The sequence below is a fragment of the Canis lupus genome, chromosome 15, assembly GCF_011100685.1.
Source record: "Canis lupus familiaris isolate Mischka breed German Shepherd chromosome 15, alternate assembly UU_Cfam_GSD_1.0, whole genome shotgun sequence".
Lineage (NCBI taxonomy): Eukaryota > Metazoa > Chordata > Mammalia > Carnivora > Canidae > Canis > Canis lupus.
In genome coordinates, this window is record NC_049236.1 from 50,486,692 (window position 1) to 50,512,373 (window position 25,682).

General features: G+C 45.0%; 1 long non-coding RNA gene across 1 annotated transcript; it reads left to right on the top strand.

The window, feature by feature from the left end:
• Positions 1–24,226: 24,226 nt before the first annotated feature.
• LOC119868714 lies at positions 24,227–25,413 on the top strand. The gene is made up of 3 exons (XR_005370000.1): positions 24,227–24,267; positions 24,838–24,900; positions 25,093–25,413. It is a non-coding gene; the product is annotated as an uncharacterized LOC119868714 (long non-coding RNA).
• The last annotated feature ends 269 nt before the right edge of the window (positions 25,414–25,682 follow it).

A 25,682-nucleotide genomic window follows, 5' to 3' on the forward strand; every position in this document is an offset into this window, starting at 1 on the left:
AGATAGGGATTAGGATGGGCTTTTTATGACCAAAGCATAAAAATAAGATGCCAAGGAACAGTTAAACGGAGATTTCTTTTGAACAGCAGAACATATGAGAAACTCTTTAGACTGGAAGCCAAGAGACTTTGCTAATACTGACAAGCTAAATAGTCTTCATTGCATTTCTTTCACTCGCGAACTCAGCCCCTTCATCTATAAACTGAAGGGCATGATCTAGATCTACATGGTCCAGTACAGCAGTCACTAGCCATATGAGAATATCGAGCACTTGAAATGTGGCTATTTTGAATTGAGATTTGCTGCAATGTGAAATACACACAGGGTTTGAAAGGCTTCGTGTCACATAAAGAATGTAAGATGTCCCCATATGTTTTTATATGGACTACATGTTGAAATGATAGTATTTTGGATATACTGGGTCAAATAAAATTAAGGTAAATGAAAATTAATTTTCCCTGTTTCTTTTACCTTTTTAATGTGGCTACTACAAAATTTAAGTCATGTGTGTGACTTCTAAGTATGGCTTGTTGGATATTTCGACATGATTTAGGACACGATATTGGACAGTGCTGATCTAGATGATCTCTAATCCAGCACTGATATTCTGTGCAAGGGAGATGGATTAATGGAGAATGACAGGAAGTAGCACTTGAGTTTGTCCTGGCTCAAGGCTTTGGTCCTTAGCCAGAAGGCAGCCAACTTCTAGCAAGAACTTCTGCCCACCCAGAGTAGGAGGGAGATTCAGAGAAAGGAGGTAAACTCTGAATTGGGCCATAACACAACCTCAGATACTTTCTATAACACATTTGGGTAGTGTTTAGTCATTTTTTCATCTTTGTTGTCATCTACCATCCCCAGGTATTTGTTAGATCTCTGGTCTCTGGCTGGCATGCATGTTCTGAAGGTTTTCTGGACAACGTGACATTTCTGAAATGATACTTTTGAAATGAGCTTTCTTCTTTTGTGTGTGCAGGCTTTATCTTGGAGACCATATTTGGCGATATTGAATATTGGACATCTTTTTGATTTGCTGATAATCAAAATATATTTTATTTTCCTCTCTTCTATAGGAGTGAAAACAAAATGTTTTAAATCTCAGCTCTATGTTTGCTAATAATACTTTATTAAGTATGCCTAAAACAAACACATTAACTTCCTAAAAAGTTCTCATACATTCCTAAGTCCCTATGATTTTAACTTTCATTTCCATATTGATAGTTGCCAACACCACTACCCCCATTTATCTTGGCACTTTTCCCCTACCTAAGAACCCCTGATTATTACCTCATTCAGTTCTCCTGTGTCCTTATTGGTCGCTCCTTCTCAGGTCCTGGTTGAGTCCTCCTTATTTCCCCAACAGCCAACTGCTGGGTGCACTAAGGCTCTTAGCCTCAGAACAGGCCTCTTCTCTCCTATGTCTACATTCACAACCTAACTGATCTGTTTCAGTCTCAAGAGCTTATAGTACACCTGTGTCTAAGTGACACTAAATTCTCATGTACAGCTTGCCCTTTCCCCTTAACTCCACCCTTGTCTCTCCCTCTGTGCACTCACCAGTGACACTTATATGCCTATTTGCACCTCAAGTTCTATAGTCCAAACTGAACTCCTGGTCTCCCCGCCGATCTGCTCATTCCAGAGTCTTCCTTCCTCATCAGTGTTAATTCCATCCTTCCAATTGTTTAGACCAAAATCCCTGGAGTCATCTTTGACTCCTTTCTCTCACAGATCCTACATCCTAACCTGTTGGCTATCCCTCCAGATATATCAAGATTCTTACCATTTTCCACTGTTTCCACTGCTATATCCTGGGGGAAGTTGGCATTATCTCTTATCTAAAGGCAGTAGCCTCCTGTCTTGCTTCTACCCTTATCCCTTATGAACTGTGCTCAACACAGTAGCCAGAGTGAGCCTTTTAAAATGTAAGTAAGACCAGATGACTCCTCTGCTCACTCAGTAACACCTTACAGTGACCTAAGATGCCCTACATGATCTGGCTTTTGGCCTTACTGTTTTTTCCTTTCCCAAAAAAAAAAAAAATGTATCAAAATTTGACATAGTAAATATTTCTTTTATTGTCTGTTTCTTCCCACTAGAATATGAGTCTTGAAGGCAGGGCCTTTGTTTCATTCAAAATGAATCTTCAACAGCTAAGACAATAAAAATAGTTTTGAATGAATGCTAAGTGTTCCATAAGGTGAGTCAAAAGATGAGAGAATGATGAAATTAATTAGTGTATGCATGCTGGAGTTGTGTTTACAATCTTGGGGACCCAAAACTTGCCCTCTTTGCTTGGGGGAGAGGGAGCATTTTTAGAAATAGAGTATGATCATTCTCTTCCTTTTTTCTCATCTGTGCATGTATTCACTCAACTGGCATTCACTAATGAGCTTATGCCATGCTAGAAATGGTGCACAAACTCATGGCCTTCCACGAGTTAGTGTTTACCCAGACGACATGCAAGCATGTAACCTTAGAAAAGAGGTAGACAGTGGTGTAGAGCTGTGTCTGAGGAGAGGTGAAGTCCACACAGGGAAGTCATGGGAGGTCAGGAAGGGCTTCTCCAAGGGGAATTGACTGAACCTAGTCTTGAAAGATAAAAAGGAATGCTTTATATGGGCAAGGATAAAAGCATTCAAGAAACCAGCATTCTGGGAAATAGAAACAAAAAACAGAAGACAGTGAGGCACTTTGAGGAACTACAAAGTGTTGTTGGATGTGACCACAGTCCAGACCAAGTATCGTAGAGTTACAAGACCCAGAGTAAGGGAGGTCAGCAAGGGTATATATCATGAAGGGCCTGCTCCTGCATTGGAACTTCATTCCCCAAATAGTGTGAAAGTTAGTGAAGCAGCAAGTTAACATGGTGAAGGAAGAAAATAGTAATATGTTATAACCCCATAAGTACAAAATTTGAACTACTCATTGACTTCTATGGGCATAGAGGGAGTGGGACCAGTGTCCAAGGCAGCAGTTTAGAAGATTGGGGCAGGAAGGAAGAAGGAAGTGACCAAGCATCCCCTGGGAGGGGACACTGAGACAGTTCTTAAAGAACAAGGAGGAGTAAGCCAGGCAGGCAGGAAAGACGAGGGCTTTCCCGAGAGAGGAACAGGAGGTTTCAAAGCCAGAGTGTGAGAGAGCATGAGGCACAGCTGACCGCCTACATTAATACCCACTCCTTCTAAACCTAAAAGGGTCGCCTAAATCCTTTTATAGTTCACAGATTGCTTAATCCTCCTTCTCCTTGATCTTCATCATAAAACCAAAGAATCATAATGTTAAAGAGCTGGAGGGCATCTTAGAGCACATCTAATCCTGTGCTTCTCCACCTTCTTCACTCAAGTACCCTGAATAATAGAGGAAAACAAAGGAACCAAGTTTTTGATTTTGCCTATTTTATCTTTTTTTAAATGTACATTTTGCATTCTAAGTTGTCTGTATCTGTTTTAATATAAAACTAACACATTTTTTCCTCAAAATTCTTCTAGTAAGTTTGATCTGCCATAGGAAGTCATGTCATCTTTCCTCACAGATCTCTTCCCTATACCCCCAGGTGTGTGGAAATCCTTGGGAAATCCCTTATTTATAGATGAGGATGCAGAGGCCAATAGAGAGATTATGTCATCTGCCTGAGGTCACACAGTGGGTTAGGTAGCGAGTGAAGCCTAGACCCGGCACCAAAGCTCTCCTTCGACCCTTTCCCCACACACGCCCTGCATTTGACGCTGGGAGCTCTCTTCTTTCCTGATGCTTTTTTTCCTCTTCCCCTGTTTCACTGACCACTTCTCCTTTATCCCATCTTGTCCCTTCCCAGCCCCACTGGGGCTCCAGAGGGCTCAGAGGGGAGAGTGGAGAGAAACCCCTCTAGGAAGGGAGGTCACAGGAAACTGCACTGAGCAGCCCTGGACTGATTGAGCGTCAACTGCTTCAGCCTCTCGTCCCTCCAGGATCAAAGTTTCCTGAGGGCCCTTTTGGCTGTTCTTCATTAATTATACCTTTGCTTCCTGGAGGCACTTAGTGCATACTTCTGAGAGTTGGCTTAGAGCACAAAAGGGGAAACCAACAATACCTGTGTCTGACCCAGGAAGCCTCCCATTGTCCTTTTTCACCTGTGTTGAAAGTTTTATGAGCATCTTTAGCAGGCCCCTTGGGTGGCCAGTGCTCGGACTTCCCTCCTGCATAGGCAGGAGTTGCTATTTGGAAGAAGCTGGAGTCACTCCGCGGTCCCTGAGTCAGCCAGCACAGGAGAAAAAAAGCCAGGAAGCTTGTGTGGTTTCTCTTCAAAACATAAATTCAGTCGTTTGCTCCCTCTTCCTAAATTATGTCAGCAGCCCTCATTGTTTTCAGGATAAGGACACCTCCTTGAAGTGGCCCATTAGGGCCTGACTCTGTCCCTTCCTCATCATTCCAGACTCTATCTAAATCCTTATTTTTCTTCTCTCTATTCCAGCCACACTATTGCCCTTTGCTCCCCTATTTATGCCTGTCTCCCTCCCACAGGACTTTGTGTCTGCCATGACTGGCCACTGAGCCTTTGCACTTGCCATTTCCTTGGCCGGAAGGGCTCTTTTACCCATTCTTGGCTTAGTTTACTCCTTGTCTCTCTTTAACTCTCAGCTCAAATTTTCCTTCCTCAGAGATATCTCTTCTGACCTCCTGACAGTCAAATCTTCCATTATAGGGTCTGAGAACACCAGGTGTCTTTCTCCATAGCACTTAGCACAATCACAGATTTAGTTATTTGAGTGATTGATTAGCTTATTACGATTTGTTCTCCCACAAGGCTGCATGATCCACAGGGCAGAGTGCATGTAAGGATTTATTCATTTTCATATCTTCATCATCGAACATTATAGCTACCACATGGGTAGGTGTTTTAAAAGTCCACTTAAATGACACATTAAATAAGGAACAGATAAATGAATAGTAGATCTGGTTAGTTCAAGAATGAATTGGTGAATGAATACCTGAAATTGTTTACAAAGGTCTTGGGGATCCAGAATCCAATCCTTGGACCTACATATCTGTTTGGCAGAATTTATTATAATTAGCAACACTACCCCTCATTGCTTTTCATTGCACCATCTGTAAGTGTCTTTTATGTGCATGTTATGGGGGAGTACTCTGCTAGAAACTTTCTTGGCTACCCTCTTTCCCTCATTATCACCCTCTATTCCAGTCATCAGCAAACTCTGCCAACTCCATTCCAAGATATATCAAATTCCATCAGACACATAAAAGCTGAGAGAGTTTATCACCAACAAACTATCATGAAAGGAACTTTAAAAAATATACTTTTGGAAGAAAGAAAATTCTCTTTGAGGGAAGATCTAAGATACAAGAAGCAATGTAAGTTTAGAATAGGCAAACATGCAAATAAATCTAAAGAAATAGTTACTGTATAGGGCTAAAAAATAATGCATAATTTAGAGATTTTTAAAAAACAGTCAATAGTAATGAGAGTGGTCAGATTTAAATGTGCCAAAAGGTTAAGAAAAGAATGAGAAATACTAAGTAACTTTAGCCTTTGTTAAGTATAATTAACTTTTAAGAGTCACCACTAAAACAATGAAAATGGAGTTTATAATTTCCAAAAAGTAATAGGAAAAAAACATTTTATAAAAAAAAAAAAATCCTTACTCAAAGCAATAAATAATAAAGGAAAAAGGTATTCAAAGAAATCAAATAAATAACACAAGATAGAAAAAATAAAAAATAAGTTCAAACATAACAACAATCACAATAAATGTAAATGGACTAAAGTTGCCAATTAAAGGTAGCAATCAGGGATGCCTGGGTGACTCAGCCTTTGGCTCAGGGGGTGATCCTGGTGTCCTGGGATCGAGTCCCACATTGGTCTCCCTGTGGGAGCCTGCTTCTCCCTCTGTGTATGCCTCTGCCTCCCTCTGTGTGTCTCTCATGAATAAATAAAGAAAATCTCTTAAATAAAAATTTTAAAAAGGCAGAGATCATCAAATTATATTTTAAGTATCCAGCAGGATATTTGTCTTATTTTCATTTTTTTTAAGGTTTTATTATTTGAGAGAGAGTGAGAAAAAGAGAGAGCAGAAGCAGGGGGAGCAGCAGAGGGAGAAGGAGAAGTAGGCTACCTGTGAAGAGGGAGCCAGATGTGGGCCTTGATCCCAGGACCCAGGGATCATGACTTGAGGGGAAGGCAGACACTTAACCGAATAAGCCACCTAGGCACCTCTATATGCTGTTTTATAAGAGACATATCTAGTGGTGCCTGGGTGGCTCAGTTAGTTAAGTATCCAACTCTTGATTTCCACTCAAGTCATGATCTCAGGGTCATAGGATCAAGCCCTTCGTCAGGTTCCCCACTCAGCAGAGAGTATGCTTAAGATTCTTTCCCTCTCCCCCTCCTCCTACTCACACCTACTCTCTCCCTTTCAAAATAAATACATATATCTTTAAAAAAAAAAAAAAGAATGCAACAGACATATCTAAAACATAAAAATGTAAAGACTGAAAATAACCTATCAAAAAGGAATATTATGTAAATATTAACCAAAAGAAATCATATATGGTTATATTAATGTGGATAAAATAGACTTTAAGCCTTTTAAATATCAGAAAGCTATTTCATAATAATAAAATGTTGAATTCACCAAAAAAAATTATAATTTTAATCTTGTATGACTAATTCAAGCATCAGATATGGCATCAAATGTACAAATCAAATTTGATAGGAGGTGAGTAAAATGGGTGAAGGGGGTACAAAATTTCAGTTATAAAATAAGTTATGGTGATGCAATATACATCATGGTGACTATAGTTGATACTGGATTGCATAATTGAAAACTGGTAAGAGAGTAGATCTTAAAAGTTCTCATCAAAAAAAAAAAGTTCTCATCACAAGAAAAGAAATTTTGTGTAACTATATATAGTGATGGAAGTTCACTATGTATGTACAGTGATGCATGTTAACTAGACTTACTACAGTAATGATTTTGCAATATATACAAATATTGAATGGTTACATTGCGCACTTGAAACTAACATAATGTTATATGTCAGTTATACCTCGATAAAAATAAATTAATGAAATAAATAGTTTTTAAAAATTAAATTTGATAGAATTATAAGGAGTAATTGATAAATCCAGAAACTTAGTGGGACATTTTGACATATCTCCCTTAGAAACTGATATATAAAGCAGACAAAAAATTAATAAAGATATAGAAGATTTGACAACACAACTAACCAGATTTTATGGACATATATTGAGCCTTGGATCGAAAATCAGACAACACGTCTGAAATTTATTTCAGACCATTTGTGAAATGGTACGTGTGTAAAATTAACCTCAAAATAGGGGTCAGTAAACAAGTCTTGACATATTTCAAAGAATCCGTATATTTACAGATATTTTATAATGAAATGCAATTAGCCTAAAAATAAATAATAAAAAGATAAACTTTTTAAAACAGTCACTTTAAAATTAAAAATTTATCTACAGATTACTCCTGCGTCAAGAATGAAATAATCATGAAACTATAATAAAACCATTATGAACTATAATGGTCGTACTACATGTTAAAACTTACAGAATGTGGACAGTGGTACTGAGAGAGAATTTTGTAGCCCTCGGGGCTTGCTGAAGCTTTTCTTCATTTCTCCAATTACGCAGTTCATTGATTTATATACTCATTCGATAAATGCTTAATCTGGCATTGTGAAATCATATAGACGGAGGCTGCAGAGCCTTAGCTCCTGTGAACAGCTGTAATCGCTAAAAGCTCCAAAATGGAAATCCTGATCTAGTCTACTCCGCTCTCCAGTTGCTGCTCTGTAAGAGCTGCCTGGAATTTAGATTCTCTTGTGATGGGGACACCGTAGGCTATAAATTTCCCAGGACTATTCTGCTGGTGGTCAGAGGCACTGACAAGAGTCTCACGCTCAGAGGGACAACAGATACTGGAATTGTTCTAACCAAAAGGTGATACAGAGCATCCCTGGATATTTTGTCTTCTTGACTTTCTGCCCTCGTGTACCATATTTCCCATTCTCTCATTGGCAGGAAAGCTTTCCTCCATGTCCTCTCCACTCTAAAGTGAAAAGTATCATAGGACTAAAGGGTAGATCGTTCTGGTTGTCTAGAAGCTATCTCAAAGATCGTGTAGGAGACATAAGAGGAAAGCAAAAACATTGATAGGTTTCCCTGGAGCAAATTTCAAGTGGAAATAGAAGGACACCAGCCAATGTTTCCTCACATTTGCAGTGACACAGTAACACGATACAATTAGAGCTGTGACCAAGTTGATCTTAAAGAACTAAGCAGAGTATATGTTTTTATCACTGATGTACCATTATTTTTTAAAACCCGTTATCAGATCCCACAGTGGAATCAGGGTAGGTTCAATCTCTAGCCCCTTTCTTTTTGTCTTTCCAGGTGGTCCCAGGTTACCAGTTCTTGTCAAGTAAATTGTGCTCTGTATTTCTCACCACCGCTCGTCACAGTCCCAGGTGGGGAACATTGTCCCTAATCTTGTTTTCTCTGATATCAAAGGCTGTTACTCATTTCTCAATTGCAGTGACAAGTTTTGAAGCTAGGTAGTAGTAGCTGGATTTTAAGGCAACCCACCTCCTAGCATTTGTTTGTTCTGAAACATAATACTTGCTGTACTTTATTTATTAGATCTCCGCATTATACAGGACATTTTAATTACAGTGCTATCATAGATTGCATTAGATATGGCTCTTCTTATAGTTAAAAATAGTGCGCATGAGGCAGCTGACTTTATAGATGCTGGATCTGGGCGGGTCACACTGAGTGTGTCACTGTAAATGCAAACTAGGAAAGATAAATACTGCCACTAATCATTGGAGCCCGCTGTGTAACTATTATAGTGTGACTGTTCAAGTTAAAACAGTGGCTATGAGTCAGACTGCTCCTCCCCTCGGGCTTTAGAAAACTTGTGTCTTTAACCAAGAGGGGTTCACACATAAGGCTGTGCATGGAGAGGTTGCTCCAAATGCCCGATCTGGGACCAAGGTCCAAGACAGCGTGTTGGAAAGCAAGAGGCTATCCACAAAATCAGAGACGATAAGCTCTGCTCCTTGAGAACCTCCTCCCCCCCAAAGCTCTGCTGCTGTTAATTTAAACCTGAGCTTCCACAGGTTGGTCTTCATCCCTGGGAGAACCTGATAGACAACTGGCCTCGAGCAACATACAATTTACGGATCTGGACAACGCATGTGCTGCCTATACATGCTAGCTTTTTATAGATGGGCTTTAGGGCATGTGTGAGATGCTTGGGTGATGTACAAACCAGCATTAATAAATCTCTGCAGAGAAGACACCACCTTCTTTTGAGATTAAATTAAAAGCAACTTTTTTAATGCCTACTTTAAAAACCATGACTGCACACTTTATATTTTCCCTTTGGTTGTGTCTAATAGCAGATGCCCTGAACTAAGCTTTAATATAAATTCCAGATACAAAGTCTCGACTGGAAGAAGCCAAAGGGACAATTTTTCAAAATAGCACTTACTGCATTTTTTCCCAGATTACAAAAGTAATAAATGTTCATTGTAGAAATATTGTTAAAAACAGAAAAGCAGGAAGAAAAAATAAAAGTCACGCATGCTCTTCTCACTGAAGAATTACTTACTGTACCTTTTTAGGCTTTCTTGTAGGCATACATAGTTTTATAAGATTAGACTATGATATATGTTTATGCGTATATATAATATGACCTGCAAGTTTTCACTTAATCTATCATAATAATTTTCTCAGATTATTAAGTATTATCCTGAAATATGCTTTTTGATAGCTCCATGGTATTACAACATTTTAATGTACCATGATTTTTTAGATCAGCCCCCTATTGTTGAACATGTAACAGTTTTCAATTTTTCATCATTATAAATCCCAAAATCATTAACATCCCAAGATATAAGAACAATATTTACTCTCTTGGCTGTGTATATTAATTATTTAATACGGTATTAAATTAAATTTTCCAGCACTGTATTTTATTTAGAAGTTTTGTATCTATTCATGGGCTGTTACTAAAACCTGTGACAAATGCATGCAAATAAAATCATGTACCATGTTTCAGAGAGAATTGTCTTGAACAAGGGAGTCAACTGGTGGCAGCTGATACTATATGGAACCAGTCTTAGTGCCACACCTATTTAACACTGTGTTTGCTACAAGTCCTCTGAAGAATGCAAAGCCAAAATAATTCAATTTGCATTGGTATTAGAGCAACTGTTCTATTATTGTATGCAAACTCCTGCTATAAATAACCTGACAGTATCCATCTGCATGGGATGCAGAAAAACAAGAAACATGCAAAGTAAAGACCAAAATAGACCCCGGGTCCATCTGGTGCATCCTTTCCATGGGGCCCCAAACAGATGGTGCAAATTCCCAAGATATACCTGTCTAATGGCATTGTCCTATCTTGGGGAGGAGGGGGGGATTCCTTCCAGCAAATGGCCCAGCCAAAAAGGAAAGAGAAATGAGCCACTGAGATTCATCCTTTCATCCAACAAATAATTCTGTGAACATAGAATGTTTCAGGCATTGTTCTAGACCCTACGAACAAAATAATGAAGAAAAGAGACAAGTTCCTTGAGCTCACGGTCTGGTTATAATTCTTATTTTCCAACTCCATTTTGCCAGATTTTCTTTCTCTCTCTCCACCTGGCTATCTTCTGTTCTCCCAATTGGATTACTCAAGCTGAGTATCTGCTTTCCACTGAGTTTTTTCCTCTAGACCACTTTGCAACAGCATGTAAAAGTTCAGCAATTTGCAATGTCTTCAGATGGATCCCTCATCTGCTAGACTTGTTAGCCACTCCTGGAGGTCAGAGGCTATGACCTGTTTGTCTTTGAACCTCTGGCCCAGCACAGTGCCCAGCACCTTAAAAATGCTCAAGAAATAATAAACTTAAGAAATGTTTAGCTTTTCAAAAAAATAGCCTTTCAAAAGCAGAGACCCACCACCTCTGAAGAAGGCCTCCAGAAATGGCATTGCCTTCACTCTCTGATCTCTTCTCAGAGGATTAGAAGCGGTAGTAACAGTCTCCTGAGGAGGTGTGGTGGAGGATCTAATGTGGGTCATTTCAGGTATATACTGAAGCGTATTTACCGTGCATTAAACTTGGAGGGGCTCTTTATGGATCTCGCTAGCATCTGTCAACCCTGAGCAAAGAGATGGAGATATATATAGAGAGACAGACAGGTAGATATATATAGATAGGCTGGTAGATAGAGATAGATGGATGATAGAGGAAGTGGAAACTGGCAGGGAACACCATGTGTCGCAGGCAAGAAATAGATGAAAGATGAAAAGTAAGACTGATTACAGCCCAAAGCACCAAAGCTCTGAGTGATCCACAAAGAGGTGAAATTCATTGGGAGACTCAGGAATTAGCACTTTCCAGTAGACAGTGGCAGAGTTTTAAAGGTTTTTTTTAAAAGCAAGGACTCCTCACTTTTACTGCTTGCAGCCAGAGGGGAAGAAAGAAAGGAGAACAGTGTATGAATGCTTTCAGCAAAGGGAAATGAAGACACGCACCCACATGCACAGGGCTTAGAGGCATAGGTACTAAAAAGTAACAGGATGACTTCAGGTCATCCATTTCCACCCAAATCCAAGCCCTGGGTAGATCTCAGGATATGTGCCTTATGACAAAGTTTCCTCAGTTCCTGGAGGGAGAGCGTTTCCAGGATCCTTCCAGAGTCTGGGTCCTGCGGTTCTTTAAAGCAGGTTTAGAAAATGATTACTTTGAAAACAAGGGCCTCTGGCCTCATCCACTGTCTGAAGGTATTATCCCCTAAGGGTCCTGCCATGAGAGGTGCTACTGGTGGGGCTGAAGTTACTACATGGCCTCCAGAAATGTAAGCTGATAAGAAAATGAGGCCAGACCCAACAGTCCATGTGCTTGGCCTGGCAACTCTGAGCTTCTGGGCAAGCCCTGACTCATGAGCAATTAAGCCAAGTAATTGAGAATAAACTCAAGTCTGAATGTGGTCCTCAATCTAACCCAACCATCAGTGCCAAGAAGGATAAAATTAAGTGGAAAGACTTCCCACTTGACCAAACAAACAAACAGCCTATTGCAAAAAAACAGAGTTAAATTTGCCCTCTTGTAAAAAGTCCTGGTGAGGGCTCTCAGGCTACTACTTCTGCTTCTCCATCCTCCTTTTAGGAAGTCCACCTCTGAATATTCTGTGCCATAGGTAGTAGGATTAAGAGTCAGGGGGTGCAGAATTGAATTCATTCCTAAAACTCACCCCGTAATTCTTATTTCTAGGAAACTTTCTGGCCAACCACTAGATCCATGAAAAACTCAAGCCAAAGAGGGAAAAGCTCCTCTTTGGAGGCTGAGTACTCTTGACTTCCCCCCTTTCTTTCTCTAAGATTAATAGGAGCCATGTCCTGATATCAAGAGAAGAGTAAGACACTAGACGAGCCCAGAGAGACAGGCATAAAATGGTTATTAAATGTGATCCATCCTCACCATGCACAGAAGATGTCAGAACCCATTTCCATTCACCCCCTTCACGAACACTATTTCAATAGCCTTATTGTGGGGAATCACCACAAGTGTCAATCCTGCTATTCCACCTCCAAAATTAACAAGGCTTTGTGGAGGCTGCCTCCCCTCACCTGTCAAACCTATAGCTGTGCAGAGCACGAGCCCGAAGGCACAATGGAGGACAAGCCCTTCACAGGTGGGGAAGTTATGATGTCAGATCCAGGCCCCTTCTCTCAGCAAATATTCCGATTCACTGTCAAGTCTAAATATATCCTTTTAAGAAAAGAGCTTAGTCCTTTCCTTGGCAAGTAGATATTGGCCTATATTTTTAATCCGTGTGGGGGTGTGTATAGAGCATATTTATGCAGTCGTTTTCTCACTTAAAGATGAACCTGCTGGCAGGTTGACTCTGCACAATGTAAATGCGGAATCTGCTATGTCCCTTGGCCTGTTCCACAGGTATTTGAGTGCACATTCACAAGGGCAACAGTGGCTGGGCCCTCATGGAATATGAGGCCCCAAACCAGGCACTCTGAGATCGACTTTGTGGGTTCACTCAATTCCTGCCTGCTAGTAGCTCACTTACTCATAGGGTATGAGGAAAGAGAAAACAGGTACTATCCACAGGGTTAGATGAGGATGATCTGGAGGGAATGATAAATTGTACTATGTCCTACAAGATCCGGGAATGGGATTAAGGATTTACTGACTGAATGCCAGATGTATTCACACATCGTATCTCACTTATTCCTCACACAGCAACTTCAGGAAGTAGGTATTACTAGTCCCATCTTTGTAGTTGGGAGAACTCAACCTCAGGGAGGCTACATGCCTTGCTCAAAGTAACCCAAAGAGTATACGGCATAGCTGGGGTGTAAATCTGGGATTCTAAAGTTCCCAATCCCATTCTTACCACTTCTGGTCATCAACTAATGCACAGCCCCAGCCATGCAGTGGTTCAGAGCTTCAGTTGGTGAGAAGGAAGCCAGCCAAGGTCAAGCATGGGGAGAGCATGGGGCATTGGCTGGAGGAACCACCTCGAGCAGACCGTGAATCCCCTTTCCTTAGGAAGCAACCAGTGGTCCCTTACACTGAGTACTGTTCAGATCCCCATAATGTGCAAGGTAGCTGGTACAGAGCCCCAGGAGAGGACTTCTAGACAGTGGGGGTTCTCCATGAACAAGAGGATTCTGGGTCATCTTCCAGCAGGTCAATCAAGCCAAACACAAAAGATAGCAGAAGTCAAGGAAAGCTCTGGGGAAAGGGTACTCGAGAACAATTTTAGGGGATGGGCTTCCTAGTCTGTGGCTAGGATGCACACCCGTGCAATTCCCCCAGGGAAGGTGAAGGAAGAACAAGTCTTCATCAAATTAAGCCCAGGGTCTGAATTTGAGTGTGCTCTCACTTAGGCAAAAGTGACTGGTGCTCACGGAATATATGGCCCCAAACTAGTCACTTTGAGATTGACTTTGTGGGTCTTAGCCAATTCCTGCTTGCAAATAGCTCACTATTCACAGGGAATGAGGGAGAGAGAATGTGTTCCCATCCCAGGTGTATCCAAACTCCCCTGTGACCTGACGGAGCAGCCCACAGCAGGACCAGCTCCAGGCAACTGCTCCTGATGACTCCCTGGAGCGTCTCCTCACTGCTCCCTGCAGTTCCCCCTGAATTCCCCACTCCAGTGGCTTCGTTGGACCCCTTTACCTCAGAACCCACCAGACTCTCCTCCTCTACTTTTTTTTTTTTTTAAGATTTTATTTCTTTATTCATGAAAGACACAGAGAGAGAAAGAGAGGCAGAGACACAGGCAGAGGGAGACTACTTCTTAGACCTTAAATTTCTCAACCTGATTTCCTGCTGCGCTGTAACTCCTGACCTCTGTCTCCTATTCTAATTGTCCATTTTCGAGCTGGGACCATTTAGAAACAAAAATGGGAAAGAGAAAAATTATTCCCTTGGCGTGGTCTAAAAATATCACTAAAACTGCATCCAGTGGGAGTACCTGTGGTCCTGTGTCTAGTGGGAAATTCACTGGAACTGTCTGCTGGGACTTGGTAATAGTTATGAGAGTTCTTCTCATGGGTTTAAATGTTTGAGAGGATGGAGTTAGGTATTATGACTTACAATATATGTTCCAACTTCAGGGACAAAGTAAAGTGACATATTTTATAGGGCATTCAATCAAATTTGATTTAATGAAGTTTGAGGTGAGGGAGCAAGGTGTTAAGCATTGATTGATTAGTTGGTTCAAGAATGAGTTATTTAAATGTGTGACTGCCTAGTGCTTTCCATTGTTCTTTCTGACTCCTGGTGTTGAGACCTGCACTGAGTCAATGGAGCAGATGTATCCAAGGGAGCTGGGGACATCCTCACCAAGACTGTGATGGTCTTGACTTACGGATACTACTCGGCAAGAAGCCTGGAAGAGCTGCAGAAGTCAACAAACCCTCTTGAAGACATCACAGAGAACCAAGGCACAGAGTCACCCCTCCACAGGAGATGCTGCTCTAGGATGTTCCATAAGGAGGCAATGGCCAGGGAAACAATAAGCAGAGGCAGGACAATGGGGGGATGGATACTCTCAGACTAGCCCTCAGAAAGGGACTCTTTCAGGGAAGGGACATTGGAGGTTACCCAATTGCTTGCACAGAAACTTACGAGCTCCAGCTGCGTCCTGTCCAGGTCCCAGATGGTGACCATCCCATCACGGTAGCCAGTTAGTGCCAGACTCTGAAGGAGCACTCAGAAGCACCTTGTCCCTGTCTATGCTGAACTCTTGCTTTCTGGAATCCAAGACCAGACAGAGATTTATCAGTCCTGGGACTTTCTGCTATCTCTAAGCACCTGCCCCCTGATAGAACACAGCAGGCAGGGAGGGCAGGTGGGGTGCGGAGCCAGGCTGTGTGGGGGAGACTACTTGGAGAGAAAGAGGAGGAGACAGGATGTTACCTTCAGGAATCTCATAGCTTATTTTTCCATGGACATTTCCTTCCAGAATCATTGCATAACATTTCTCCCAATGATATTGTGAGGACGTTAGTTGATATTACAGTTAAGTCTATACATTATTTTTGGCAGAAGGGCAGCTGTACCATACCCAGCCGTCCCACCTAGGAACTGGGCATCTGGCCACACCTTCTCAAGTTGTCTTTGATCTTTTGTAAAGTATGTCATGTTGCTTCATACAGGGCACACACATTTCTCTAAGGAGAGATTTTTCTAAGTAATATTCTGTTTTGTTCATTTTTTATTCACTCAACAGTATTATGCAAGGCACTAAGACTAGCAGTGAGGGAGACATCCGCTATGCTACCTTCAGGATACAGTCTAGTAGGAAAGATAGACACTTCTGCCATAACTGGTCATTCCAATGGCCAAAGTAAGTAGGGCATGCTCTCAAAACGCACTACAGGGGGCACCTCACCAGTCTAAGGGACCTGGGAAGCCCTTCCTGAGGGCATAGTTTCTACAGTTACATCTAGTCAATAGGTAGGAGGTAGCCTGATTAAATCCCATGAAGAAGGAAGTTTGCTCCAAGCCAACACTTTATTTGTCCCTTGTATTTTTCTGACCGAATATTCTAAGTAACACAGGAATGTTATTGATTTCTTCTTTTAACCGAACTTTAGATGAAATTATTTTAATTGCTTTTTAGTTCATCCCTTTGGGTTTTCCTGGCAAACAATTGTACTATATGCAGAACTAGTCTTTTAAAGGCTACTTGTAACTTTAATTTTTTCCACCTCTTTGGATAAGGAATTTTAAAAGTTCATTTTCTGCTGGATAATGTGGTATTTCCTTCTATTTGTCCTAAGTGTAGAAACCTCCCTTATTACCCACTAGTTCTGAGATTCTATAATGTGGTGAACAGGCTCATGTTTGCCCTACTTCTACCTTTCGTGGAATAAGCAGTTCATTCACAGACCAAAAGCACAACCACACACAGTGAAACCCTCCCCCCTCTTTCATCTAGGGAATCCAAAAGAATATAATCCAAGCGGGTGCCGTCGCTCCTGGGTACCACAGAGAGAGCCATTTTATTGTCAGTGTGTGGCCCTTGTAATGTAATACAATAGCAGATTCAAGAGAAAGCCAAATGCTTTTGAGTACAATAATGGCAGGGGCTAATGTCATGGAAAGGCCAAGAACAAAGCTTTCCTAATAGGAGCAATGTTATGTCCCTTACACAAATTAGGATTGTGTAGTCTCCAAGCAAGTTAAATTTGGCCTAGGTGAGCTGTGCTTACCTCTCAGGTGCCCTAGAGAGGAAGCAGTGAATTAGCATCCACACACCTCCTCTGTCACCCACAGCTGTGCTGCTGAAAGCCAGTCTCTCCCCTGCCATGGCCAACAAGACGTAGGAAGGAGTGAGAATGGAATTTCTTGCTCCACAAGAAGTTACAGGGTCTTCCAGAGAAGGAGGTGAAGATAGTCAACCAAGGGACTTGAAGAGGGGACTTCAAGAGCAAGAGGTTACCAGAGAGAGGCTGGTCTGGAAGGAACATCCACAGTAGACACCCTTTCCCAAGAGCTAGGTCTGGACAAGGGTGTTGATCAAATTGATGAGGGTTCTAACTACTGGCCGCCGTACTCCACTAATCTGAGAACATCCTGACTATTCAGGAGAGAACTTCTTTTACCTCCTTGGTATTTCTGCCTCTCTAGTCTTGGGGAATAATGAGACACGGTGGCTTGAAGATGGTGTGACCTTCACCTGCATCATTCCTCCTGTGGGATGTAAAGCAGATTCAACACCGGAATCAGAAATAAGCCCAGATGGCACCATTTGTTAGCTGGAGACACCCTTTACAATGGAAAACAAGGTCACCCTGCCCATACTCCAGTTACTTAAGTCATGAGCATCTTAGAAAAAGTAAATCCAGACTATAGGTGGACCACCTGGAGGACTGGCCTAGGCCAGCCCCATGTCTGATGAGAGCATTCCAGCACAAAGTTCTATCATTAGTGGAGGTCTGAGTCTCTGGCCTCCTGGGACTGAAGCATATCCATGCCTATCAACCAGCCTCCCCTGGAGAAGTTGTCAGCTCCCTATCCTGCTAACACTCTGCCCACAACAAAAATGTTTGGAATTAACACTTAATATTCATCTCTTTGAATCCTCACAACAGAATTATTAAGGCAGGTATTTATGATCCAGTTTTACAGATGAAGAAATAGGCCCAAAGACATTATAGCAGATATCCTTGGTCACCACCTCAACACCCACTCACCCATCATCCCCCTTTCTAAGAGGATCCTAGTTTTGCTTAGGCATCCCGACTTTCTCTATGGCCATGTAATTCAGGGATCCCATCACCAGCCTGGGAGGGAGAAGAAGGTAACTACAATTTCTCTGAGCTAATCATAATTATTCCACACCCTTTGCCAGTGATTGGTTCAGAGGTGGGCATGTGACACACTTCCAGCCAATAGGATGTGACGCTGTGTATCCTAGACAGCTTCCAGAAACTACTTCCTTTCTGATAAAAGAGACAGACCTGCTGCTGCTGCTGCTGTACTTGTCTGGTCTGTGTGAGATTCTGTGTGTGTGTGTGTGTGTGTGTGTGTGTGTGTGTGTGTGTGTGTGATTCTTGGAACTGAAGCTGCCATCTTACAAGCCCGAGGCTAGGTTAGGAGCCCTGGCCCATCCACTGGATGGCAAAGGAAAATACTGGAAAGAATCTGGCCTGTTCATTTACATTGATGAGCCGCTGAATTCGACATCCCTGGAGTTACCTTAAACCAGAACTTCTTATTATAGGATATTAAACATTTTCTGTAATTATTGAATCATTCTGGGTTGGGATTTTTCTTGTTTGCAGCCAAAAGCACCCTGCCAGATACGGAAAGTGAGTAACTTGCCTGAGGTCCCGCAGCTAGTAAGCCGTAGAGCTCAGATCAAATTCCAGGTATGTGGGATTACAAATAGCACACTCTTTACTCTGCTGGGGTGGAGAGTAATTTCACAGGATTCATTAGTCCTTCCCCACCCGAGGATCTCTCTGTTAGTCGGGCATCTGTCAACCATCTAGCACTAAAAAAAAAGCTCTCCATGAAAATGATTTAAAAAAAAATACCAAACACATCTCCTTCTCTCTCCTCACAGTGTTTTTCCTTTCTGAAGCATCACACTGCTTCTTATTCTGCCCATGGTGTCAAGATAACAGGATTTAATTACCAAATTTATACACCACCAGCATGGCATAAATGCATTGGCCTGAACTAAAATGAATGCAGTTATGAAAAAAAAAAAAAAAAAAAGAAAAGAAACACTGCATCAATACAGTGACAGCAGACCCAGAGACGACAGTTTTATTTACTTTATCTCCTGGCAGGAAGCAGTTAGGCCATTTCAAAGAGATTATTGGGTTTTAATGATCCAGGACATTAAAAGAAATTTCTCCCAGCGACATTGACACTGCACCTCAGGTAAAGGAGGTAATAAATTCTGGAAATAAAGACCTGTTTTGGCAGCCCCTCCTGACTCATGCATGCTGGACCCCACGGTCCAGTTAGTGTGGGCCCCTGTCTGGGGACGCCACTGAGGAATGCTGTGTAGTCCTCTCCGTAGGCCTGGGAAAGCTTTCTAGATTAAGACACAGCAGCAGCAGCAGCACAGTGAAAGCCAAACTGGTGCTGAGCCCTGCCTCCAGATGCCAGGAGGAGAAGGAAAGAAGGAGCATGGGATGGTGGGAGAAAAGGCGAGAAGGAAGCAAGGAGAGGGACCACCAAGCACGCGTGGAAAAATTCTATCAGCACCGGCTCCCTCTCCTATCTAGGGGGATGTCCAAGTTCCCTGGGCTAAGCTCAGGTTCCAAGAACCAGAGCCTCCTTTGGCTCCCCCGGGCCTGGGACATCTGGAGATGAAGTAGGGAGGGGGTGGTCCCCAAACTGACCTGTCCTGGGGCTCTAGGGACCCATCCCCAGAGAATTCTCCCGAGGCAGCTTGCCTTCCTCTGTCTTGTCCTTTGGACTTTCGCAAAAGGATTTTGTGGGTTGTTGTTGTTTTCTTAAGAGAAAGGAGGACGATTTTAAAAGTTTGGAAACTGAGGCTCTGGGCCAACCTAGGCCAGCCTCGGCCGGTCTATTTTGGGGGAGCCGGGCCCACGGGGGGCCGCAAGCCTCGGCAACTAGGCGAGGGCAGCCCGGGGGCGCGGGGTGGGGTGGTCCGTGGGGCGGTCCCCGGGGTGCTCCCGCCCCCCCACCCAGCCCCGGCGGAAGGCCCCGCAGCCCATGCCTCCCCATGGGTCACTCCGGCCGTGGGGGCCAGGAAGAAACCTCAAAACCGGGAGCAAGATCTTAAAACCCCAAGGGCAACAACAATTAATATTTAACTTGAAAATTGCCCGGGAACTGAAAGTGCAGGTTATTCATGTGCAAATCACATGCAAATCATATGCAAACAGCCTTTACAGGGGCCCTATAATTATTCTGTACACCTGCCTGGCCAGCTCCAGGCGCAGCGCGCGCCCCCCCCCCCCATCATCCTCAGGCTGCAGGCTCCCAGGCCAGGCTGGGGGCGCCCGGGCACCCTTGCCCCTGGGCCACCAGCTTGCCCAGGAGCTCCGCGGGGCCAAGGCCCTTCCAACTCTGAGGTCCTGCCGCTCCCTCCGGAGAGTTCCTGGCCGGGCACCCTGGCTCCTCTCACCGCTCCCCCAAGCACCTTCCCGAAGGCCGCCCAGGCCTCCTCTGCTCCTCCGCCCTGCCCAGGCCCGAACTGGCCTCTCTGCGACCCGGCTCACCCCCGTCCTCCGCCCTTGTCTCCGGCCGCCCTTGCCCGGCCCTGGTGCTATCAGGTCCAGGGTAGGGGGAGCCCGAGTGGCCCCTCGGCGCGGGCTGGCCGGGGAAGGCCCACTCCTGAGGATCCGGGCAAGGCCCTGCCCGAGCTGTCGTCGTTCTCCACGTGGCGGGGAGACAGTCCAGTCTCCCCTCCCTCCCCAGGCCACCCAGGGTCAGCCTCAGACGAAGGGTCACGGGGAGCGTAGAGTTTCCCTGCAGGATCAGGGGACTGGGCCTTCCGGGCCTGGGACCACGGGCTGAGACCGACGCTCTGGGGCAGGAAGCAGGTCCCCGGGCCTGAGGCCCCCGACACCTGGCTCTGAACGGGCATCTCTTCAAACTGCAGCCACGATGGGAGGGGGGGGGGGGGTGTCTCAGGCAAAGGACAAGGGGGCGGGCAGGTCCCAGCCCGGCCCCTGCAGCAGAACCCTCCAGAGGAGGCCTGGATTTCACCCCTGGGGCATCCCTCGCCCTGGCGCCTCAGGTCCCAGGAGGGCAGGGACCAGATCTGACTTGGTCCAGACCCAATATCGCCAGCATCCGGCATGGGGCCTGGTAAAACCCGACTCAGCGGGTGGGAAGAGGGGCCACGGGCCGGCTACGGGAGCACCATCGGCGGTGCCTGCCCTTGTCAGTGAACCAGCTTGTCCCCCACCGCGTTCCAGAGCCTGGAGAGCTGCGTGCGGAGGCCGAGGCCGCCCTGGGCCGGCTTCCCCGCCATCGCCACGTTCAGAGCAGGACGTAAACGAGGCAGCCGATGGGGGAACGAGCCCCCAGCCCCGTGCGCCCTCTGGGCCACAAGAAAAGTTATGATGTGGCCCCCAAAGGAACTAACGGTCCAGCTGGTGAGCCCCACGATGACTGGCCATTCCTGAGGGGGACGGAGATGGCCGAGTGGTGTTAAGGCACCGGAGGGGGGTTTCTCCGAGAGGGCTGGGATCCGGGAGCTAGTGTCCCGGGGGGCTCCTCCGCCCGCGGTAATTCCCCGATTCAGAGCCCCCCGCGGCCGCCTGGGTCACTCCGTTCGCTGCTCTTCACCGGGCGCCCCGCCCCGCCCCGGCCAGGCCGCACCGAGCCCTTCTCCGAGGAGCTCCACACCCCACACCAAGGGCACCTCAGGGTGGGCCTGAGACAGAGCCTTGACTGACCAACAGCTCGGAGAGGGAAAAAATAAGACATTTACCACAGCACAGGAAGCTCGAACAAAAGGAGCACAGGGCAGCGTTAGAACATTCAAAAGCAAGATACACACCCGGGCCCTTCCAGAACCGTCTGGACTGTCACTGGGAACCTTGGTGAGCTCAGTGCCATTTTTTGGATATGACTGTGGTGCTGCAGGGAGACCCCAAAAAGACAGTTGGCTTAAACCAGAGTGTGCGTTTCGGGACGCCTGGGTGGCTCAGGGGTTAAGCTTCTGCCTTTGGCTCAGAGCGTGATCCCAGAGTCCCAAGATCGAGTCCCACGTCGGGCTCCCTGCATGGAGCCCGCTCCTCCCTCTGCCTACGTCTCTGCCTCTCTCTCTCTCTGTGTGTGTCTCATGAATAAATAAATAAAATCTTTAAAAACAAACAAAACAAAACAAATAAAACAAAGTGTGCGTTTCTCTTGTGCCAGGCCGTGGGCTCGTGGCTGCTCTTCTCCGTACAGTCGTAGGAGATGGAGGCTCGCGGCCCCTCCACGGCCATCGTGCCCACCCCGCCCGGCCCACCCGGGAGGCCCACCCCGACCCCACACCCCGGACGGAGGAGGGCGGCCCCGCCTCCACTCCCAAGGCCGGGATTTATCCCCATAACCAAGCCCGGCTCAGGGTCGCCTGGCGGGTGTCTCTGTGCTGAGCAGCCAAGTCCCTGACACCCAGTCAGTTGCCGGCGGGGCTGGGAACGGGCTGGGGGGCCGCACCGGGAAACACGGCAGCCCTGGAGCCAGGCCGGAGACCGCCCTCGCCCGGTTCGAGTCCCCCCGGGGCGGACTCCGCACCCGGGCCTCCAGCGCAGGCCTCGCCGGCAGGGACGCACCAGCCCTGACCCGGGGCCAGACGTGGACGGGCCGGGAAGGAGGACGTCCAGGGGGTGCGGTGTGGGCCAGTCTTGGGAGTCTCTTCTCAGAGAAAAGCACGGGTCCAGCTGACACATAAAGACTCTTCAGGTGAGTTCTCATAAACCTTTTCTCTCCATTTCCTCATCTGGATAAAAGCTCCCCAGGATGGTGGTAGAGAAGATCATTCGAGATAAAGAACATGGAGGACCAGGGCTGTGTGAGGCATACAGTGAGTACTGAGTAAATGGTGGAGCCTTTTTCGAGTTGAGTGTCCCAAAGTGGGAGCCTAGATGGGTGTGGTGTCCCCCGACGGCACTTAGTCCCGCTGCTTGGGCATCCTGACTTCCCCTTTTCTGGCTGTTGGGGAAGTGGGCCCCAGTTCTAGGGTACATAGAATAACTTCCCCCTCCCAGAGTTTATGATTTTGGTAGGCCCTGGGTGGCCCCAGGAATGTGTATTTTCATGCCAGAAATTCAGGGCAGGTGGCTGAAGAGCTGATCTTTGAGAAATTCCCTTTATAGTCCTACCTGATGATCCACAACACTGTGCTCCCAGGGCTACGGCTTCCTCTCGCATGGCGTTCCTGGGCCTGGGGGATAGATGAGAGTTGGGGGGGGCGGGCAGACAGCAATGAGAAGGGCTTATTTGGTCTTAAAAACTTATGTAGGTCAGGAGGCCTGAGTGGCTCAGTGGTTGAGCGTCTGCCTTTGGCTCAGGTCGTGACCCCGGGGTCCCAAAATCAAGTGCCTGCAACGGACTCCCTGCAGGGAGCCTGCTTCTCCCTCTGCCTGTGTCTCTGCCTCTCTCTCTGTGTCTCTCGTGAATAAATAAATAAAATCTTAAAAAAAAAAAAAAACTTATGCAGGTCATCCCCTGCCCAATAATGACCTCTGCCCTCAAATCTCCATGAAAAAGGTAGCATCAGGGTAGCATCTGTGGTCGCCTGGGACCAGAATGTGCAGACCAACTGGGGAGCCGAGTGAGGCCAAACACAGGAAGCACAAAATGCTTCTTCAAGGAGCTGACAAATCCTTTGAGAAACCAAGTCATCCCAGACGTGAACTTAGTCACCTTGGCTGTCACCTCAGATGTGACCTCTGCTGCCCTGGGTGAGGCGGGGCCTGGCTGCAAGAGGAGCCAAGCGCAGCCCTCCCTGAGGTCCCACCTTCTCACACACCAGACTCAGAGCAGGCCCTCAGTTCTCTGCCTATAAAACTTACTGGTTTTTTTTTTTTTGATTACAGGAGAAATATGCAATTATCATAAGAAGTGTTTCTGGAGATATAGAAAGGCACAAAAGAAAAATACCAGCTACCTGTAATCCTATCATCCAGAAATAACCATTCACATTTTAGAGTAACACACTACTAGTTTTCCCTATGCATATATTTGCATAAAATTGCATATATCAAATTTGGATTTTACCAACTCCCCTGCTGTATAACCTGCTTGCTTCACTTAACAATATATAATAATTTCCCACATCATCAAATGTACTTTGACCATCTCATTTTCTTTCTTTTTTTAGATTTTTTTTTATTATTATTTTATTTATTCAGAGAGGCACAGAGAGAGAGAGAGGTAGAGGGAGAAGCAGGCTCCATGCAGGGAGCCCGACGTGGGACTCGATCCTGGGTCTCCAGGATCACGCCCTGGGCTGAAGGCGGTGCCAAACCGCTGGGCCACTGGGGCTGCTCAACCATCTCATTTTCAATAGCTCATCATACTCTAGCATATGCATGCACAGCAATTTAATTTGGACATTTAGGTTATTTCTTTTTGATTTGGGGGGGGATTTTTTTGCTATTATAAATCTTATTGCATGTCAGTTATGGTTTTTCTTCGGGTTCATTATGAGAAACTAAATTCTTAGAGCAATTTTTTTTTTTTTTTTAGGTTTGAGATACACGTTACCAAACTGTAGTTGTTCAGGTAATACTTCAAGAAGACATGATGAAGGCCAGGGCCCACATCGGGCTTCGGGCTGTGGAAAAGGCAGAGCCAGCTGAGGACTGTCTAACCCCAGCTCAATTTCTTACAGCACAAGGGGCATTTGGTCAAGCCCAGAATGTTAGGATTCCCCTCGTCCCATCCAAAACCCCCTGTGTTCCTTAATGGTCTACAGAAGGTTTCTCTTCTGTGATTATTATACTCAACCCATTTTAGGGATTCTATGCAAATCTTGATCTGGCCCACAGCAATTATTTCTGAAAACCAGACTTTTGACGGAAATACACTTAACTTTTTTAAAAATAGCATTTTTTAGTGCATGCTATTATGATTGTTACTTATTCAAATGTGTTGATGGGGGTGTAGGTGGAAGGGTGATGCTTGCATTGGCATGGCAACCAGTGACTAATTGAGTTCCCTTCAGAGCCCATGATGGCTTCTATGACTTACATAGGGCCAGAGATGGATTTTTTTCCCCCTTGTATGTCATTGGCTTATGGTAGAGGAAAGGTTACTCACTCATGATCTAACCTTTTTCTATTCTATTTATAGTTTCAGTTTGTGCCACCTTTGGGGCTAATTAAGTGCAGAGAGTTTACTTCCCATCCTGCCGAAGTAAGCTTTTCTTTGATCTATAGTTACTTCTTTTAGGTTGTACAACATGCTCCCTAATTATTATAATAGCTAATATTTATTGAATCTTTACTATGGTACCAAGCGCTCTACAAAGTGCTTTATATGTGTTTCTTTTAATCCTTAAAGAACCCCTATGATGTGGCAACGATTACTCTCATCCTTCTTACACAGGTGAGAAACTGAGGTGAGGTCAGATGGAGTGCTGAAGGGTACAGAGCTCACAAGAACTTGAACCTGAGAAGTTGGGCTCCGGAGGTTGAGGGCCTAACGGCTTCCCCACCCTGGCCAGCTGGGATATATGGGGTCTCCTTCTGTTGTAGGGATCTGGGATTGGAAGAACCTGTCCATGGTCAAGCGCAAGCTTTTGTTTCACGTTGATTGTATCCTTCCTCAGACTTTCTGGGCTGTAAAGTATGAGCACGCCAGTCTATCCTTAAGTAAAAGTTCCTTGCTTTATTTGCCGGTCTAGTAAACCCTAGAAATAAACCAGAATTTTTCTCTCCTTTCTTTTGGTCACACAAATACTATCTAAGCCTCGTAAACTCTCATCAGCTTCTTCTCTATAAAATGTAAAATCTGGGGTGCCTGGGTGGCTCAGTGGTTGAGCGTCTGCCTTTGGGTCAGGTCGTGATCCCAGGTCCCAGAATCGGGCTCCCCACAGGGACCCTGCTTCTCCCTCGGCCTGTGTCTCTGCCTCTCTGTGTGTCTCATGAATAAATAAATAAAATCTTTTAAAATAAATAAATTGCAAAATCTAAAAG